This window comes from Perca fluviatilis, chromosome 21, assembly GCF_010015445.1.
Source record: "Perca fluviatilis chromosome 21, GENO_Pfluv_1.0, whole genome shotgun sequence".
Lineage (NCBI taxonomy): Eukaryota > Metazoa > Chordata > Actinopteri > Perciformes > Percidae > Perca > Perca fluviatilis.
Window position 1 is genome coordinate 17780618 of NC_053132.1, and position 18654 is coordinate 17799271.

The following is an 18654-nucleotide window of genomic DNA, read 5'->3' on the forward strand; positions in this document are numbered from 1 at the left end:
TCCCTTATTAATGGAGTTGGGACCATCAGTTGTGTTGTGCAGAAGTCAGGTTGATACACAGCCGACAGCCTTATTGGACAACTGTTAGAATTCATATTATGGCAAGAACCAATCAGCTAAGGAAAGAGAAACGAGTTTCCATCATTACTTAAACAAATGAAGGTCAGACAGTCCGGAAAAATTGCGAAAACTTTGAATGTGTCCCCAAGTGCAGTCGCAAAAACCATCAAGCTCTACAACGAAACTGGCTCACAGGAAAGGAAGACCAAGAGTCACCTCTGCTGCTGAGCATAAGTTCATCCGAGTCACCAGCCTCAGAAATCACAAGTTAACAGCAGCTCAGATTAGAGACCAGATGAATTCCACACAGAGTTCTAGCAGCAGACACATCTCTAGAACAACTGTTAAGAGGAGACTGTGCGAATCAGGCCTTCATGGTCAAGTAGCTGCTAGGAAACCACTGCTAAGGAGAGGCAACAAGCATAAGAGATTTGTTTGGGCCAAGAAACACAAGGAATGGACATTGGACCAGTGGAAATCTGTGCTTTGGTCTGATGAGTCCAAATTCGAGATCTTTGGTTCCAACTACCATGTCTTGCCCAAAGACACGGTAGTTGGAACCAAAGATCTCAGATTTGGACCATTGGGCATGGTGGCCCAATGGTTAGCACTGTGGCCTCGCAGCAAGAAAGTTCTGGGTTCGAATCCAGATCGTTCCGGGGCCTTGCTGTGTGGAGTTTGCATGTTCTCCCCATGTTTGCGTGGGTTTCCTCCGGGTGCTCCGGTTTCCCCCACCATCAAAAAAAACATGTACTAGGTTCTCCAGTTAGTGCCCTTGATCAAGGCACTGGCTCAGATCTGGAGTTGGTCCCTGGGCACTGTGATTGGCTACCCACTGCTCCCTTGAGGGTGCTTTGCTGGTGACACTGTTGGGGATTTATTCAAAATTGAAGGCACATTGAACCAACATGGCTACCACAGCATCCTGCCATCCCATCCGGTTTGCATTTAGTTGGACCATCATTTATTTTTCAACAGGACAATGACCCCAAACACACCTCCAGACTGTGTAAGGGCTATTTGACCAAGAAGGAGAGTGATGGAGTGCTGATGGAGATGACCTGGCCTCCACAGTCACCGGACCTGAACCCAATCGAGATGGTTTGGGGTGAGCTGGACCGCAGAGTGAAGGCAAAAGGGCCAACAAGTGTTAAGCATCTCTGGGAACTCCTTCAAGACTGTTGGAAAACCATTTCAGGTGACTACCTCTTGAAGCTCATCAAGAGAATGCCAAGAGTGTGCAAAGCAGTAATCAGAGCAAAGGGTGGCTACTTTGAAGAAACTAGAATATAAGACATATTTTCAGTTATTTCACACTTTTTTGTTAAGTACATAATTCCATATGTGTTCATTCATAGAATTTATAATGTAAATAGTCATAAAAATAAAGGAAACACATTGAATGAGAAGGTGTGTCCAAACTTTTGGCCTGTACTGTATATATATATATATATATATATATATATATATATATATATGAGTATAAAAAAAAAAAAAGTACACCCCCCCCCGCGGGGCCCCCAAAAAAAAAAACCGCGCCCCCCCCCCCCCCCCCCCCCCCCTATATATATATATATATATATATAAAAAAAGGAAAAAAAAAAAAAAAAAAAAACCCCCCCCCCCTGCCCCCCCCCCACAAAAAACAACCCCCCCCCCCCCCCCCCCCCTTTCACTCACTCGCGTCTCACTCTCACACTCCCTTTACACCAGCTGCCCCCAAACGCACCCGCAGGAGGCGGGGTCTCTCTCGCCAAGGCACCTGTGGGTGTCACCTGATGGGGGAAAAGCAAGTGAAAATGAAAGGAAGCAGCCGAGTCTGTCAGAGCGCATCAGGACTGCTGTCCATCACGGCACTGACCTTCAGGGTGTGTGCGGATGTGTGCATGTGTAAGTCTATCAACAAATGACCCGGTGTGTGTGTGTGTGTGTGTGTGTGTGTGTGTGTGTGTGTGTGTGTGTGTGTGTGTGTGTGTGTGTGTGTGTGTGTGTGTGTGTGTGTAAGTATGTGCATATTAAGTCACTGACCCACAGGGAGTTTATGTGAGTGTGTGCATATGTTTGTTCATCAATGCAGGGTGTGTGAGACCATGTGTGTACATTAGCGCTTTGATCCCAGTGAGTGAGTGTCCATAAACACATAGACCTTGAGGGTGTGTGTGTGTGTTTGTGTGTAACTGTCTATCTTAGTGCAGTGATCTGTATAAGATAGCTGCAGTAGCTGGTACGTAATTGACAACTCTCCTCTCCTAAAACCAAAGCTCCTGACCTCATTCACTATCCTCACTTTGAGTTCTGACAAATTCCCAGAGAAGAGAGTATCCGTTACCTGACAAACGTGTTCAAAATCTGAACACTAATGCAGAGCAAATGTCCATATGTGTTAGAACCACAGTACCAGCATGTCCTCTTGCCGGGACCAGGGCTTTTATTCCCTCAGCAACAGGGCTCACACTCTTGGGACCAGGGACAAGATGATGGTGTCAGTCAGCTTCCCAGCTGCAGCCAGTGGCCCCTCACCACCCACTCTTCACAATCTCTGGGTTTGACTGAGGATGAGTATGGGGGTGTGGGCAGCAGCAGGGAGAGAGAGGGAGAGCGAGAGGCTGCTAACTCCTGGAGGACGGCTGTTTGGCTCTGGCTGTCCAAGCGGGAGGAATTGAGGGAGACAGGGACCAAAGCCCGTCAGCTCCATCCCTTAGGGTGCCTCGGCCTCCCAACTACAAGTCCATGTTTTAGCAAACCATATGTTCACCCTCTCTCCAACCCAACCCCCCACCCAGTTAGCAAATAAACAAGTCAGGAAGCCATAGCTAGAGGGAAGTCTTGTTTCCCTTTCACTGGCTGTCATTCTCGCATATTCTCACTGCCACTTCCAGACTCTCTCCTATCACATCTAACAATTTGGAGCTGTGATACACTGTGGATGGGTGATGGAGAACCTGTGATATCTTTTTGTGTCTTTGGGAAGTGTCTTCTATTTTTATTCCCTTCTTTTTGATAGATTTTTTGTGTGTTTTTCACTAAGAAAGAAGGACTTAGCCTTCATTTTTTTTTAAAATGTTTTTTAAATTCAATACATTTTTATGCCCAGTCGCCCTAGGTATTTTGTCCATATTGGACAGTTCTGCATCTCCAATGTCAATGCATCAAGTAGTGTGTGGTGATGGTTGTGTAGTGTGTCCTTTTTATTAACCGTAACCCTTACCTTTCCCTAACCTTATACGAAGTGTGTTTTAATCACTTTCATCATCACCCTTACCTTAACCATAGTTTATTTGCCTAACCACAATCTTTAAGTTTTGTTGAAAGCAAGAATTGTCCAAAACTGACATTCTTGTGTTGCAAAGGGATTCACTTTTTTGGTACCAACCAAAGTGTTACTGTAACATATTTTACTAACCAAGACTAAGAGTCTACAGCCATGAGCTAACAAGTAGCTAGTTTAGTCTTCTCATCTTGCCGCCATAATTCAACCTTCGTCAAACGTTGTGCCAAGTTGAACACTATTTAATTTCCCGGAATTAGCTACATGAGATATGTCAGCATGCTAACATGCTCACAATGGTCATTTTTAGCAGGTATAATGTTTACTATTATCACTATCTTAGTTTACTGTGTCAACATGCTAACATTTGCTAATTAGCACTAAACACAAAGTGTAGCTGAAGCTGATGAGAATGTCATTAATTTTTGAGGGTAAATAATGCCGTTTTAAGAAGGGAGCCATTGCTATCTCCAGTTACACTAAATCTCAATGACAGTGTCAGTATTTCTAATTCAAAATGAACCAAGTTGTCGGGTTCTGTTTTCCAGGGGGTGAATGAAAGACAGTCCCAAACAGATGGGCAGCCTGTGTACAAGGTCCACGGAGCCAGTCAGTCCTCCCTTTGGGCAGAGAAATTGTCCAGAGACGGACAGCTGTGCCCAGGGCAGGGCATATAGGAAGTGAAATCACACACAGTATTTATGGCTCCCTCGGGGTCTAGCGACTCACTGACCTGGCCATCCAGCAGCAGACAGTTGGCTGTCCAAAGTTTTTCACAAGGTCAGCCACCATCCATCACAGTTTTATGTTACAAGATAAGATTGGACTAAAAGCATTGTTTTGTTTAACAGAACTGTGCTTCTCATTTCTCACTTCCTGCTGAACATACAGTAGTGACTTTTGTTGTATCATGTCTATGCCTGGGAATAGTTCGAGTTTATTTTCATAGCACCATTTCTCTTTTGGGGGGCATTTACCTTTACTGGATGTCACAGGACAGAGATACAGACAGGAAAAACAGGGAAAGAAAGGGAATGAAGGTCCCCAGTCAGAATCAAACCAGGGACGTTGCTGTTATGTGTTACACATCTACCAGGACTCCCCATGTATAGCCCCATTTCATTCATTATATATGTTAAAATATTAAAACAGAATAAGCAAAGTGGAAAAGAAAGATGAGCACAAGCACTGAACACAAGCTATGAATTGCTTTTGTTCAGTACAGTAAAATAGCACATCTCTATGTGATGTAGGCTTACATGAGATCACCTGATCTACAGTAAGTCAAGAATGATTTTGAATTAAAACAAGCCTGGAAGATCTTGTGGAATTTCTGACATCGTCACATCTTTATAGATTTTGTCCTCATTGATTTTGTCGGGGGCTTGGTAACTTGTATACACACACACACACATACACACAAACATCGACACACACGTAGTGACATGACAGCCTGCCTCACTGACTGGTCCATTGAGTCATCAGTGACCTTCCGTGGGATTGGAGTTGCCAGGCCAATTGACCAAATCACTGATCTTTAAAAGCAGCTCTGCAGGCAGGAGGGGGGTTGAGTAGCACCCCCTCCTTCTCCACTAAACACACACACACACACACACACACACACACACACACACATACATACACACACTCCATCCACCTCACTCACTAATCAAGGAGCAGAGAGGCAGGACTCTGGGTCGCCACAGCGACACTAACGAGAGGCGACAGCTCCTCAGCGCTCGGGGCAATGACCAGCTCGGCTGTCGAGACCGCGGAGAGAGTCCGCCAGGCACGCACTGAGGCAAGGTTTGCTGTTTTGGGAGGAGGAGAGATGGCGGAGGGGAGGGGGTGGGGGTGGGGGGAGACAGGGAGCGAGCTGGTGGTGTAGATGTGTGTGCAGTTAATGAGAAAGCATAGATCTGAGAAATGATACACGCTGACTTCATCTTTTGATCCAGTCACTCACTCACTGTCTTTATGTGTGCATTTATACTTCATTTTTTAGATACACAAACACAAGCAGTGGCAGAAACACACACACACACACACACACACACACACACACACACACACACACACACACACACACACACACACACACACACACACACACACACACACACACACACACACACACACACACACACACACACACACACACACACACACAAGGCACACAATCTGAACTGACACAGTCCCTCACCAAGCCCTCCAGCCCTGGGGCCTACTTGCAGAGTGCTATTGCCCCCTAAACTCCACACCCACCCCTCACCCCCTACCCCACACCCACCCCTCACCCCCCATCTCCTCTGGAACACAGTTTAACTTCTGTCATTTAGATGAAGCAAGTGAGTCAGTCTAGGAGTGGCGAGAGGATGTGACAGGCCGGTAATGGACAGGACAAAGAGGAGATTTATGAAGTATTAGTAAACCTTAATAATTCACTACACGAAAGACCCAGGGAGTCCCCCAGCCGACCCCCTGTCTCTGGCTCTCATCCCAGCCCTGACGTCCTCTGGATCTCTTCTCTCTCTATCACAGCACCTGTCAAAGACAAGAAGAATCCAGAATGATCTTCACTGACTGACAATATCATTGAGGACATTTTGTCTTTAATCTTTTGACCCTGCAATTGACAGCAACCCCCAGGAAGTCTAAAATAATACATACTCTTCAAAATTGACATTTAAAATGTCATTAATCATATTGTTCTGATATGTACTGAATTATGCCTCTCAATGAGAACTGAATGAGTTCTGACAGTAGTGGAGAAAACAATCTCACTCATCAGTAGATATAGAGTTTGCTCAGTTGTCTGGGATTTGTAGTGCTGTACAAATTTCACATTTTCTTAAGCACTTCTGCAGAATGGTTTCCATTGATCTTATGTTTGTTCCTCCTAAATATTGTGATGTGCCCAGAAAATCCAACCTCCCATCCCTCTGCAGACACCACCAACTGACAGCAGCACAATAATGATAAAGACTCTAAACATCCTTGATGAGAGTCATAAAACAAAACAGCAGAAAGCCTCATTCATTTTTGCAGATTAGGAATAAAAGGTCTACAGCTTCACTAGCGGCTCTGCAGGGACATAAATGTCTGAACCAAATTTGACAGCAATTCATCCAATAGTTGTCGAGGCATTTCACTCCAAAGCAGAAATATCAATCTTGTGGTGGCATTAATGGAAAAGCTATGGGACCTCCAAAATATGAGGTTTCATCTTCTGGGCACCAGGAATGTCTGTATCAAATTTTATTGAAATCCATTCAAACAAGAGATATTTTACTAAAAACTAAAACCTCACAGCGGCAATAGAGTTGAGGTCAGGGGATCAGCATGGATTCATCCTCTGGGCTCCATTAATGTGTGTACAGATATTGATGGCAATCTTTCCGATAGTTTTTGAGATAATTCAGTCTGGACCAAAGTGGTGGAGCGCCAGACCAACATTGCCATCGGTGCCGCTTAGCATCAGTGTCTGTTTCGGACTCGGACTCCTCCTTCACCTATCTTGGAAGCAAACAAAAGAAGAACATTAGCCACTGTCTCAAAATTTAGGGTACCTCCTTCCACCACCAACGGCCACCAATTAACTATGATCAGAGTTTAGCAGGTCACAATCAGTCAGACAGGTGACCTAGAGGAAAACACACACACACAGACAGATAAGCTTCCTCCGTCACAGCTGCTCCACCATGGGTCCATCATCAAACAAACAGCGTGGACTTAATTCCCTCTCTCAGCAGCCATCTCTGTAACGACTGCAGTCATTGCTGTGAGTGGCAGGCGCAGTCATTAGATCCCTCGATACCCCCACTGGCTGCTCTTTTTACCCTCTTTTGTGTGTGTGTGTGTGTATGCTGAGTGGTGGTGTGTGTGTGTGTGTGTGTGTGTGTGTGTGTGTGTGTGTGTGTGTGTGTGTGTGTGTGTGTGTGTGTGTGTGTGACAGAGGAGCAGTGACGGGTGTCAGTACTGAGGCCTGGTCCAGTCTGCTGTGGCCTGGTGTGACAGCACTGCTGCCTGACCACGCCACCCCTGACCCCCTCTCTCCTGCCTGCATCGCCCCGAGAGACGTGGAGGGTGATGGGGACTGGCACCGCAGGGGCCTCCCTGGCTGGTGCCTTTGCTGGTGGTCTCCGTGGCCTATTAGTGTCTTGCTATGGGCCTGTCAGAGTGACAAAACAGGGGCCTGTCAAATTAAGTAGGGGCTGAATATCGGAGATATGTATTCAAACGCACCAAGGGGAGATGGTGACAGGGAGGGGTGAAGAGAACCAGGATGAGGAAACCACCGGTGCTAATGCCGACGCTAAGTGAGAGTGACAGGTTGAGAGCTGATCGGAGGGAGAGGACGGAGAGAGAGAAAGAGAGAGAGAGAGAGAGAGAGAGAGAGAGAGAGAGAGAGAGAGAGAGAGAAACAGTAACAGTAGTTGATAATGGTGGTGTGGTTGTCCTGAGGAGACTTGTTAAGGGCCAGTCCAGAAAGAGCAGACACCATTCCCAAGGATCTGAACGCAGGTAAACTGCTCCAAGTTTGGCCCAAACAGCTTGGAGTTACAGCACTTCCACCTAATGAGATCAGACTGATGAGCCCTGTGTGCAGGTGTGTGTATATGTGTCTGTGTCTATACAGTATATGCTCCAATGAAGCGTCACAAACCACAAAAGTATTTACTGGAACAATAACTATTTCCTCTGTTGGCAAGCACATGTACCCAAGGCTCTGCAGACTTTTTGTGTAAGACATTCACGTGAAAAAAACTAAGCATTTATCTGGGCACCGAAGGCATCTTGCTCAATCTTTTCTCATCATTGCATCCTAACTTTTTCTCTCATCACTGTCTGTGTTACTTTACCTCTGGAGACACATTGCTTACTCGTGCTTCAGGCCAGGCCATTATGAAGCCACACACAGCGTACCTGCACTAAATCTCAACAATGTTGTCTGATTGTAACGCGACAGCTCAGCTCACTCGCTGCACTGGAGTTATCGAACTTTGCTGAGAATTACCGTGTTGGGATGCTTCAGCTCTGAGCCTCATCCTATGTTCAGCTCTCAGAAGAAGACACTGAAACACAGGACCAAGGGAAAGTTCGGCAGCAGGAATAAGTGTTTTGGCAGTTGTATGACAAAGCCTTGTGTGAGCATACATGTGTGTACGTGAACCCTGGCAGTGACTGTGTGTTTTGGAGAGGGCTGCGACTCTCCCTCTCATGTCGCTGCACGTTTGCTGAGACTGAGAAGCTGATGCACAGTGGCAGCTCCCCCCTCGCAGCCACAGGCCTGCCCAGAGCCACTGCAGATGATAGTTTTAATTGCTTTCAATCTTTCAGGCTAGTCCCTGCCCAGTGGCGCAGAGTGCTTGTGTGTGTGTGTGTGTGTGTGTGTGTGTGTGTGTGTGTGTGTGTGTGTGTGTGTGTGTGTGTGTGTGTGTGTGTGTGTGTGTGTGTGTGTTTGTGCGTGTTTTGCTGTTTGTGTGCCCATGTGGTGTGTTTGTGTTGAACAGTCATTGTCTGCGGATGCTGTACACATATGTGGTGTGTGTTTGATGGATGTGTCTGTCCATTATGAGAGGAAAATTAACAGAGAATTAAGGCCCTGCAGTGATACATCTGATGCACACTTCTGCAGAGAAGACCGAGAAAAACACATGTTAATCAGACAGCCACCATCGTCAGGTCCAACATAAAAGCACGCTCAATAAAGGTGAAAAAATAGAGTACATGATTAAATACACCCTCCCCCCCCCCTTTCCATAAAGGTTACGTGTGTTTATAAATAATAAAGTTTAGGGTTTTCATGCAAAGACCTCAAAACACGCACTCACGTCCTTAAAAGCATTTTCAACGCGGTGAACTACAAAACCAACCAATCAATAATGCAGAGCCAATGTCAAGATGGCATAACACAACACAGAAAACAGCCTGCAATTAAGATGACAATTTTTTCCATATGTGTGAATTCAATATTTTTTTCACTCCAGCTAACACCTACGGTCAAACAGAACGGATGTGGAGCAACACTTTGTTTTCATGGAGTCTGTGGTGGAGGTAGGTCGCCTGAAATGAGGCAAACAGAAAAAATGAACTGCAGAAGAGAAATCTTTGAAAAAAACATATTATTCAGATTTAAAGTGGCTATATGTAACTTTCAGTTTGTGGTGATTCTAGTGGCCGCTTTGGACAAAAGTGGTAGTGTTTTTGCCATACCTGATGTCATAAAGGTCTTTTCTATACCGTGCTGTATTGCCCACTGTATTACCGAGTTTGCGTTATGGGGAGGTCATACAGTTGCGATGAATTTTTTGCTCAGACAGAAAATCATTCATTTACAATAAGAGAATAAGCGAATACAGATGCATCGTTGCATTTCAAGTGTTGCATAAAAAAAATGGAAAGCTCACAGCTGACATACAGTATAATACAGTGTTTGCATGACTGAACAGGACTGATCCTGTTAACAGGACTGATCCTGTTAACCTGCTCACACCTCTGAACTGCTGCAGAACATTCACCCCCTGAAACCACAGTAGCCTACATCCTCTACTGACCTACTCCCGGAAACATGCAATCCATTTACACTGGGGTACATGTACGACAGCCCTTTCCCTCCCTTCTTTCCCTTTCATATCTACACACACACACACACACACACACACATCTTGGCCGGGGGGCAAATTAAGCCCTAACATTCCCACAGAGGCTAATCTCCATCCATTTAGAGGGCTGTAATATTTAATCAGGAGGCCCTGGACCATCTCCCAGCGCCTCACGCTGTGGCATGGTTCGTATGTTCACAAGAGAGGCCAGCCCAGAGGCGATGGAGGGGGATTCACTGCTAAAAGCCACAATGACTCAACCACAGAGCCTCCTACTCTTATCTACTATCTGATGCCACTTTTTGGGGGGGGTTGGGGAGACAGGAAAGCACCAAGATGGATTGGTATTGAAAGCGTGTGAAGAGTTTGGAATTTGTTTTGTAGCGTTTTTGTGAAATATACTGCTGTTAGTTTACTGTTTTGTCAGACAATCATCTTCCAATCCACTGCTCATTGTGTTGTTGTCTTTATAATTTAACATGGAGAATGTCACCATAAATTAATAAAAATATACATCATACTGCATCACATCCAAAATAAGAAGTTCCTACAGGCAGGGGCATACCACAATATTCTGGACCCTGTACACAGGCATCCTCTATGGGCCCTCCCCGCATCCATAGCTATTCATTCTAGTTTCTTTGTTGGCCCCCTTCTCACAGGAGGGCCCTATATACTCAGTCATAAACATTTCATATAAATGTCATAGTATAGTATGTCATAATTCTGTCATGGTTGTATGTTTCTGTTTCCTGTTTTATTTTGAAGTCTCTGTTTTCCTCCCTAGTCTTGTCTTGTGTTTTCCCACCTGTTTGATTATTCTGCCCCGCCCCGATGTGTTTTCACCTGTTGTATCACCTGGGGCCTGTTTCACAAATCAAGATAAGGGATTAAGCCGGGATTTCCCAGTTATCCTGGATGAATTTAGCCTTGACTCGGTTTCACGAAAGCGGAGGCACATAAATCACCATGGAGATTTATTCTGTGCAGCTAGCCTGCTCCCGACCAGGCTAACAGCCAGGATTTATTTAATCCTGGAGCCTTTTCTGATCACCCAGCAGAGGTTTTACCCTGTTATCAGCCTGGATTAAAATACAACAGGTGCATATTGCTGTTCATTTAAGTACTGATATTATTTAAAGTTGTGACCATTATTTTTTTTAAATAATTATTATTGTGACAGTCATTGTTACTGTTATATTGCTGTATGAAGACTGCTGTTCACATATTGTTGTTAGAAGTTTGATGAATATATTATGGCAGTTGTTGAGATAATTAGAAAAGGCTGATCAAATTTCAAATGTGTTTTAAATGAAGTCTGTTACTAAGGGCAATACATACAATGCTGTACATTTGTATAGTTGACCAATGCACCTTGAATTATTTTAGTTGATTAATTTTTTTTTAAATTCTTTAACAATAAGGATCATGTTTGTTCCACTTCCATGTGCGTTGTATTTGGCATTCTTAGCACACAATTTATGTTGTCCAGTAAACTGGGACTATGATTTGGGAGGATTGTACAATTTTAAGAACATATCCTAATTGTACAATCCTCCCAAATGATAGTCTTAGTACACTGGACCAGTAACTATCTAGTGATGTAGGCTACTGTACATTCATGTAACAACAGGGAGAGGACACCCCAATGGTTTTTGACCTTATATTTTGCTGGGGGGAAATAACTGATGAATATACTCTGTTCCATTCATGTTTACAGTGTGCATGGGATTTATCACTTAATTATCTTTATAGTTTCTAGATTTTAGAGTCCAATTTCTTCAGTGTCTTTATTTTCTATGTCCATACATATGAGGGAGTAAGGCATATAATATGTAGAGAAGGAAACTCGTCCTCCATAAAAAATAAAACAAACGCGAAAAAAAGTGTGGCAGATAATAGCGGACCGACTGAATGATAGTCTAAAAATATACATTTATGAACTACTGCTCTTAACTGAAACCATTCAATGAGTCACTGTCATTTGCAAAAACGAACAGTTGTACACTTTGCATTAAAAGCGAGCGGTGGAAGTTAATATGACTTATGACCCAACCGGCCCCGTCAGACACCACCTACCAAGAGTCTGGGTCTGCCGAGGTTTCTTCCTAGAGAGAGGTGCCGGATCGGGCTTGAACTCTCCCCTGACGGATCGGGCTGTACTGGCCTGCCTCCCTCTACTCTCACTATTATTATTTTATACAAATAATGTGTTTCACGTCATCATACTTCCACAAGAAGCTGCTGCTCACTCTGTATAAAGTATGTACAACGCGTATTCTCCATTTTGGCATCAGTAAATCTGTGATCGACCTCGCGGTCTTTTGAGGAAAGCCGTGGACGCGCATCTATCTGAATTACTTCAGCCTGGCTCAACCTAGTCGCTCCTCCTCAGCCTGGCTTGGCCTTCCTGAAACGCACCAAGCCAGGATGCACAGATTAGACTAGGTCAAGCCTCGCTTTATCAGTTATCCTGGATTTATATATTCTGCTTTTGTGAAACAGGCCCCTGTCCGTTGTTGTTTGCTCGTTACCTCTTGTATTTAGTCTCTGTGTTTGCCTTGTCTGTTGTCAGGTCATTATTTCTGTTTCGGAATTCATAGTATATTATGTCGAAATATGTTATGGTATAGTATGTCGAAAAAAGTCATAGTATAGTATGTCGAAGAAATTGATGAAAAAGTCAGAGTATAGTATGTTGAAAAAAAGTCATAGTATAGTATGTCGAAAGAAGTAATAAACAAGACAGTACATTATGGTGAAATTACTCATTGTATAGTAGTCAAAAAAAGTCATAAAAAAGTCATAGTATGTATGTCAAAAAAATTATGAAAAAGTAATAGTATAGTATGTCATAAAAGTTATAAAAAAGTCATAGCATAATATGTCGATAAAATTATAGAAACGTCATAGGATAATATGTCGCAAAAAACGTCTAGTATAGAATGTCAAAATAAGTCATGAAATCAGAACACTCCAGTAACCCAATGGGTAGGGGTGTACCATTAAGACTCAATCCTAATCACATCTGCCAGGGTTCGATTCCATCTCTAGGCATACTGCTGAATCTCTTATATATAAATAAATAAAGTCAAATAAAATGCCTGAAGAATACCTTTTTGAAAAATGTCACTGTATAGTATGTCGATAAAAGTTATAAAAAAGTCATAGTATAGTATGTCGAAAAAAATCATAAAAAAGTCATAGTATGGTATGTCGAAAAAAGTCATAGTATAATATGTCATAACAAGTTATAAAAAAGCCATAGTATAGTTTGTTGAATAAAGTCATAAAAATGTCATATTATAGTATGTCAAAAAAAACATCTAGTACAGTATGTCAAAAAACTCATGAAAAGTCATAGTATTGCACGTAAAAAAAGTCATAGTGTAGTATGTCAAAGAAAGTCATTATAGTATGTCAAAAAAAAGATTTAAAAAAAGTCATATTATACTATGTTGAAAAAAGTCATACAAATGTCACAGTATAATATGTCATAAAAACATCTAGTATAGTATGTCAAAAAAGTCGTAAAAAGTCATAGTATAGTATGTTGATAAAAACGCCTAGTATAGTATGTCAAAAAAGTCATAAAAAGTCATAGTATGTCGAAAAAAAGATTTAAAAATGTCATAGTATAGTATGTCGGAAAAAAAAGATTTAAAACTGTCATGATTTTTTCGACATATACTATTATGTCGAAAAAATCATACCAAAGTCATAGAATAGTATGTTGAAAAAGTCATAGTAAAGTATATCATAACAAGTTATAAAAAAGCCATAGTATAGTATGTTGAAAAAAATCATAATAATGTATGTTGATAAAAACTCCTAGTATAGTATGTCAAAAAAGTCATAAAAACTTATAGTATAGTATGTCGAAAAATAGATTTATAAAGTCATAGTATAGTATGTCATAAAAAGTTATAAAAATGTCATAGTATAGTATGTCGATAAAAACGACTAGTATAGTAGTCAAAAAAAGTCATAAAAAAGTCATAGTATGTATGTCAAAAGAATTATGAAAAAGTAATAGTATAGTATGTCATAAAAGTTATAAAAAAGTCATAGCATAATATGTCGATAAAATTATAGAAACGTCATAGGATAATATGTCGCAAAAAACGTCTAGTATAGAATGTCAAAATAAGTTATGAAATCAGAACACCCCAGTAACCCAATGGGTAGGGGTGTACCATTAAGACTCAATCCTAATCAAATCTGCCAGGGTTCGATTCCATCTCTGGGCATACTGCTGAATCTCTTATATATAAATAAATAAAGTCAAATAAAATGCCTGAAGAATACCTTTTTGAAAAATGTCACTGTATAGTATGTCGATAAAAGTTATAAAAAAGTCATAGTATAGTATGTCGAAAAAAATCATAAAAAAGTCATAGTATGGTATGTCGAAAAAAGTCATAGTATAATATTTCATAACAAGTTATAAAAAAGCCATAGTATAGTATGTTGAAAAAAATCATAAAAAAGTCATAGTATGGTATGTCGAAAAAAGTCATAGTATAATATTTCATAACAAGTTATAAAAAAGCCATAGTATAGTTTGTTGAATAAAGTCATAAAAATGTCATAGTATAGTATGTCAAAAAAACCATCTAGTACAGTATGTCAAAAAACTCATAAAAAGTCATAGTATTGCACGTTAAAAAAGTCATAGTGTAGTATGTCAAAGAAAGTCATAGTGTAGTATGTCAAAGAAAGTCATAGTATAGTATGTCAAAAAAAAGATTTAAAAAAAGTCATATTATACTATGTTGAAAAAAGTTATACAAATGTCACAGTATAATATGTCATAAAAACATCTAGTATAGTATGTCAAAAAAGTCGTAAAAAGTCATAGTATAGTATGTTGATAAAAACGCCTAGTATAGTATGTCAAAAAAGTCATAAAAAGTCATAGTATGTCGAAAAAAAGATTTAAAATGTCATAGTATAGTATGTCGGAAAAAAAAGATTTAAAACTGTCATGATTTTTTCAACATATACTAATATGTCGAAAAAAATCATACCAAAGTCATAGAATAGTATGTTGAAAAAGTCATAGTAAAGTATATCATAAGAAGTTATAAAAAAAACATAGCATAGTATGTTGAAAAAAATCATAATAATGTATGTTGATAAAAACTCCTAGTATAGTATGTCAAAAAAGTCATAAAAAGTTATAGTATAGTATGTCGATAAAAACGACTAGTATAGTATAACAAAAAAGTCATAATATTGTATGTCGAAAAATAGATTTAAAAATGTCATAGTATAGTATGTAGAAAAAATAAAAAAATAGTCATAGAATAGTACGTTGAAAAAAGTCATAGTATAGTATGTCATAAAAAGTTATAAAAATGTCATAGTATAGTATGTCATAAAAAGTAATAAAAATGTCATAGTATATTATGTCGAAAAAAATATTTTACAAAGTCATAGTATAGTTTGATAAAAAGTCATAAAAACTCATAGTATTATATGTTGAAAAAAAGTCATAGTATAGTATGTCGAAAAAAATATTTTAAAATGTCATAGTATAGTATGTAGAAAAAAATCATAAAAAAAGTCATAGAATAGTACGTTGAAAAAAGTCATAGAATAGTACGTTGAAAAAAGTCATAGAATAGTACGTTGAAAAAAGTCATAGTATAGTATGTCATAAAAAGTTATAAAAATGTCATAGTATAGCACACGTGTCAAATACAAGGCCCGCAGGCCAAACCCGGCCCCTTGCAAATTTTGGTCCGGTCCGCACATCAATTTAGGTTCTCAATAAATTTTGGCCCGTCGAAGTTTTTGTCACTTTTGCAGACACTTTTTTCAACCTTTTTACCACTGTTTCAGACTTTTTTTGGGGCGCTTTGTTCTATGCTTTTTTTTTTCTCCGTTGTTTTCGTTGCTTTTGCAATCTTTTTGGCGATTCTTTTCTATGAAGGCTAAGAAACCTTTTTTATGACTTTTTTGGGGCTTTATGTCGTAAATGTAAGTGAGAAGACTCTATGAAACATGCAATAATACAGTCACAGATATTTGACTTTTTCTCTTAAATAAAAGCATGTCAATAAACTCTACATGTCTGGCCCTTTTGGGGTGATTCTCTTTTTCCAGTGTGGTCCTTAGTGAAGTTGAGTTTGACACCCCTAGTATAGTATGTCAATAAAAACGCCTAGTATAGTATGTCAAAAAAGTCATAGAATAGTATGTCATAAAAAGTTATAAAAATGTTATAGTATAATATGTTGATAAAAACATATAGTATAGTATGTCAAAAAAGTCATAAAAAAGTCATAGAATAGTACGTTGAAAAAAGTCATAGTATAGTAAGTCATAAAAAGTTATAAAAATGTCATAGTATAGTATGTCGATAAAAACATCTAGTATAGCATGTCTAAAAAGTCATAGTATAGTATGTCGAAAAAAATTAGTATAGTATGTCATAAAAGTTATAAAAAAGTCATAGTATAGTATGTCGATAAAAACATCTAGTATAGCATGTCGAAATTCTTTTGAAAAAGTCATATTATAGTATGTCGAGAAAAGTCATAAAAATGTCATGGTATAGTATATCAATAAAAGTTATTAAAACATCATAGTATTGTATGTTGAAAAAAGTCATAGTATAGTATGTAACAAAAAACGTCTAGTATAGAATGTCAAAAAAAGTCATGAAATCAGAGCACCCAAGTAGTCCAATGGGTAGGGGTGTACCATTAAGACTCAATCCTAATCACATCTGCCAGCGTTTGATTCCATCACTGGGCACACTGCTCAATCTCTTATATATAAATAAATAAAAGTCAAATAAAATGCCTGAACAATACCCTTTTGAACAATGTCATTGTATAGTATGTTGATAAAAGTTATAAAAAAAAGTTATAGTATAGTAAGTTGAAAAAAGTCATAAAAATGTCACAGTATAGTATTTCAATAAAAACGCCTAGTATAATATGTCAAAAAAGTCATAAAGAATCAAAGTATTGTATGTCGAAAAAGAGATTTAAAAAAGTCATAGTATAGTATTATGTAATAAAAGTCTATAAAACTTAGTGTAAATCAACAGAATCAGCCAAATGCATGGTATACATTAAGGCACAATTCTAATCACATCTGCCAGGGTTTGATTCCAACCCTGGACACACTGCTGAATCTCTTATATGTAAATAAAAAAGGCAAATAAAATGCTTGAAGAATACCTTTTTGAAAAAAGTCATAGTATAGTATGTCGAAATTATTTTGAAAAAGTCATAGTATAGTATGTCGAGAAAAGTCACAGTAGAATATGTCGCAAAAAACGTCTATCATAGAATGTCACAAAAAGTCATGAAATCTGAACACCCCAGTAGCCCAATTGGTAGGGTGTGTACCATTAAGGCTCAATCGTAATCACATCTGCCAGGGTTCGATTCAATCCCTGGACACGCTGCTGAATCTCTTATATGTAAATAAAAAAGTCTAATAAAATGCCTGAAGAATACCCTTTTGAAAAATGTCATTGTGTAGTATGTCGATAAAAGTTATAAAAACCTCATGTATAGTATGTCGAAAAAAAGATTGAAAAAAGTCTAGTATAGTAGTATAGTATGTCATCAAAAGTTATAAAAGTCATAGCATACATAGTATATTGAACAAAGTCATAAAATGTCACAGTATAGTATGTTGATAAAAACGCCTAGTATAGTATGTCAAAAAAGTAATAAAAAGTCATAGTATTGTATGTCGAAAAAAGTCATAAAATGTCACAGTATAGTATGTCGAAAAAAGTCATAAAAATGTCACAGTATAGTATGTCGATAAAAGTTATAAAAACGTCATAGTATAGTATGTCAAAAAAAGTCATAAAAATGTCACAGTATAGTATGTTGATAAAAACGCCTAGTATAGCATGTCAAAAAAGTCATAAAAAGTCATAGTATTGTATGTCGAAAAAAGTCATAAAAATGTCACAATATAGTATGTTGACAAAAACGGCTAGTATAGTATGTCAAAAAAGTCATAAAAAGTCATAGTATTGTATGTCCAAAAAAATATTTAAAAAGTCATATTATAGTATATCGATAAAAGTCATAAAAAGTCATAGTATTGTATGTCGAAAAAAATATTTAAATAAGTCATACTATGGTATGTCGAGAAAAGTCATAAAAATGTCATGGTTTGGTCTTCATAATACCCCCTTGTTATCCCCAATACATTCCAACCCTTCGTTTCACCCCTCCACTTTGGATTGTGCATATGCATCCTGGAGAGATCTTCTATTGCAGACCTTTATATTGATGGTGTTTTTGCCTCTTTTGTTCAGTTGACCTCCCAATTTAATATTCCCAAAAGCCACTTTTTCAGATATTTACAAATTCGAGACTTTATACGTAAAAAAATGGTTAACTTTCCAAATGCCCCCCCTCCTTCAGATTTGGACACCATTCTGAGTGTGGATCCTTGTACTAAAGGGTCAATTTGTAAATTAGTGAATATAATTGTTAATTTGCAATTTTCCTCTGATAACCTACGCACTGTCTGGTCCCAAGACATCGGTACTGACATCAACGAGGAGACATGGAAAGCAGTCTTGAACAGGGTTTACTCCTCCTCTCTTTGTGCACGTCATAGACTTATACAGTGCAAGGTGGTTCATAGAGCACACTGGTCCAAAACTAGATTAGCTCGCATTAACCCCTCTATTGACCCGGAGTGTGACTGGTGTCGTTCTGGTTCAGCCACTTT